Below are 2,887 nucleotides of genomic sequence, written 5' to 3'. Positions count from 1 at the left end.
GAGAGGACCGTTCCAAGTTCTGCTGTCAACACCACACACTGTTAAAGTTGAGGGACTGCCTGTCTGGATTCACGTCTGACATTTCAAAAGATAGCACCCTTGATTGTGGCTTCAGATCAGCACAGCCACCCCACACTCCTCCGCCCACTCCACTCCTTCCCCTTCCCACTCAACTCTCCCCTGATCAAGTATTTTTTTGTTTGCTCAAAAGGAGGGAATGTGGAAGATGAATGTTCTCTTCGTTCCCTTGTACTAATCCTTGTCTAAGGAGTTAAGCAGAAGTAAGCTTTATAAACGTGATTTGCTGAGCAAACAGAAAAAATATTTGTCAGAAGGACACAAGGTCTAAGCTTCCACACTGAGACTGCCTTATCACGTTCTCCCATTGTTTACATCTGAACGCCATAACACGGAGCCAAGGAATCAAGTTGCACAAGGAGCATTGAAGGGGCTCAAGGATTGTGTATAATAAAGTGTTGACTGTTGCATTTTCATAATGAATATTAAATCACGCATTCTAGGGGTATAAAAACCTGCCCCACCCAATAAACAGTTGTTCAGAGAGCCCTGACGCTGTCATGTAATATTGATTGCCTGCTCTTCTGAAACCTGCTCACTGTGACTCCGAGTAAAATAATAAAGAGAACTAAAGAAATATTATCTGCCTGCTGTCAGTGTGCCTTTTTTGTCCACAGTTTCAACCCCATCAAGGCCAGGGGTAGAGCATCTGGCCAGGTTAAGTTTGTCTGCGCACAGATTTTTGCCAATTTTAATTTTAGGGTGCCATTGCACCTTTCTACAATACCTCCACTTTGGGGATGGTATTTGCAGTAATAATGTACATTTATCTGGAGCCAAGTAGTCAGCTCATTTATTACAGAATTCACAAAATGGGTACCGTTATCGGTCTGCAGTTTCTGTGGTATTCCCCATCTTGGAATAATTTCTTTTATTTTTGCCTTTGCATCGGCATGCTTAGAAGGAAAATCCTCAACCCACTGGGAGAACACATCCACAATCACAAGGCAGTATCGATATCCTTTAGACAGCGTTAATTCAATGAAGTCCATTTGAAGATGCTCAAATGGACCCACTGGTTTCGGGGTAACGGCGGGACTTACCTGAGTTCCTTTGCCTATATTGTACCTTTGACATAGGGCACACTGTCGGCAGAACTGTTCAGCATATGCAGAGAACCCTGTGGTTTCCCAATGTCGCTCGATATCCTGAGTCATAGCATCTTTTCCTGCATAATCTAGGCCGTGTGTGATTTTTGCCATTCCTGGAAGCCTTTGGGAGGAAACGTTTGTTAGTTTGCTTATGGGTCCAGACCCCATCAAAGAGGGATCCATCTCGGGACCACTTTATCCTTTCTCGGTCAGTGGCGGCACTCTGTAAAGAAATAATTTAATTATCAGGGTCTTTGTCATCCTTCTGTTGGAATAAAGAGACTGGTGTGTTATTACAGGCGGCCTGTTTAGCAAAGTGATCAGCTACTTCGTTTCCTTGGCTGACTGGGTCTTGTTTCCTAGTATGAGCTTGGCATTTAACTATTGCCAGTTTCGATGGTTTTGTTATAGTTTCGAGAAGGGATTCCACTAATTTCTGATGTTGTATGGGCTTACCAGTACTGGTTTTGAATTCCCTTAATTTCCATAATGCCCCATGATCATGGCAGGCTCCAAAGGCATACCTGGAATCTGTGTAAATGGTTATGACCTTTTCAGACAACTGGCAAGCTCGGGTGAGAGCTATTAGCTCAGCTGCTTGTGCGCTTAAACTAGAAGAGATTCAATTTGCTTCAAGTAAGTGGTCTCTTTTGACCACTGCATAACGTTTAATCGCAAGGAACAGCAGTCCACATAAAGTACTTCTCCTGTTTCTAGTGGAGTTTCCTGGAGGTCCGGCCTGGGTTTCAGGACCTTTGTTATTTCATCATGGCAGTCGTGTGGTTCCCCCTCTTCCTCAGTGGGAAGTAGGGTGGCCGGATTCAGAGTTGAGCATCTTTCAATAGTGACATTTGACAGGGTACAGAGTACATTTTAATACTTTATTGCCCTTGCAGTAGTGAGGTGTGAGGTTTTGACCTGGACTAAGATGGAGTGAACAACGTGAGGCACTTTCACCGTCAGGGGACTCATAAGTCACCTGGAATGGTCCTCTTCACCTGGGCTGGTGCCAGTGTTTTCACCATGTGTCTCTAATGAGAGCCCAAGTTCAAATTGGTATAGAAATTTATGTGTCAGGTAATGAGGTAGTTCACCACGTTTCCCTCACTTGTTCATGTACTCTATCTGTAAGGCACTACGCAGACCTGAAAGAAAAGATGCAAGATCATTGTTGACCATGTGGAGTGTAATTTTACATAGCGGAAAGCACATTAGCATGGGGTGGCCAGTAAGAATCTCCAACAGTGAGAGTCTTATTTGGCGATGAGTCCTTCTCCGCAGACCAGCCAGAGCCAAAGGCAATGCATCAGGCCAAGATAGGCCTATTTGTTCAAAGATGTTTGCCAATTTAAATTTTTAAGGTGGAATATATATGCTCCACCATCCCTTCACTCTATGGATGATACTTGCAGCAGTGGTGGACATCAATCTACAGCCACTGAGACAGTTCTTATAACAGAGTATTTACTTGCAATTTCTGAGGCAAACCCCAAACGTGGGATGATTTTTTTTTTCTTTAACTAGCGCTTTGGCCACTGACTTGGCATCTGCATGCCAGCATGGGAAAGCCTCCACCCAGCATGAGAAAACGTAGATGATTACTAAGCAATATTTATACCCATGAGACAGGGATAGTTAAAAAAAAAAATCTATCTGCAGATGTTCAAAGGGCCCTCTGGCATTTGGTGTTGCAGCCGGACTTACCTGCAATCCTTTTC

At 43.9% G+C, this 2,887-nt stretch overlaps 1 long non-coding RNA gene across 1 annotated transcript; it reads left to right on the top strand.

Annotated features, from left to right (window-relative positions):
* The first annotated feature begins 1,840 nt into the window (after positions 1–1,840).
* LOC127527346 (uncharacterized) lies at positions 1,841–2,313 on the top strand. The gene is made up of 2 exons (XR_007934643.1): positions 1,841–2,072; positions 2,255–2,313. It is a non-coding gene; the product is annotated as an uncharacterized LOC127527346 (long non-coding RNA).
* Positions 2,314–2,887: the final 574 nt, after the last annotated feature.

This window comes from Erpetoichthys calabaricus, chromosome 4 (genome assembly GCF_900747795.2).
Source record: "Erpetoichthys calabaricus chromosome 4, fErpCal1.3, whole genome shotgun sequence".
NCBI classification, from domain to species: Eukaryota; Metazoa; Chordata; class Cladistia; order Polypteriformes; family Polypteridae; genus Erpetoichthys; species Erpetoichthys calabaricus.
The sequence above is the reverse complement of the archived record's forward strand: the minus strand, read 5'-3'. Positions and strand labels throughout refer to the sequence as shown.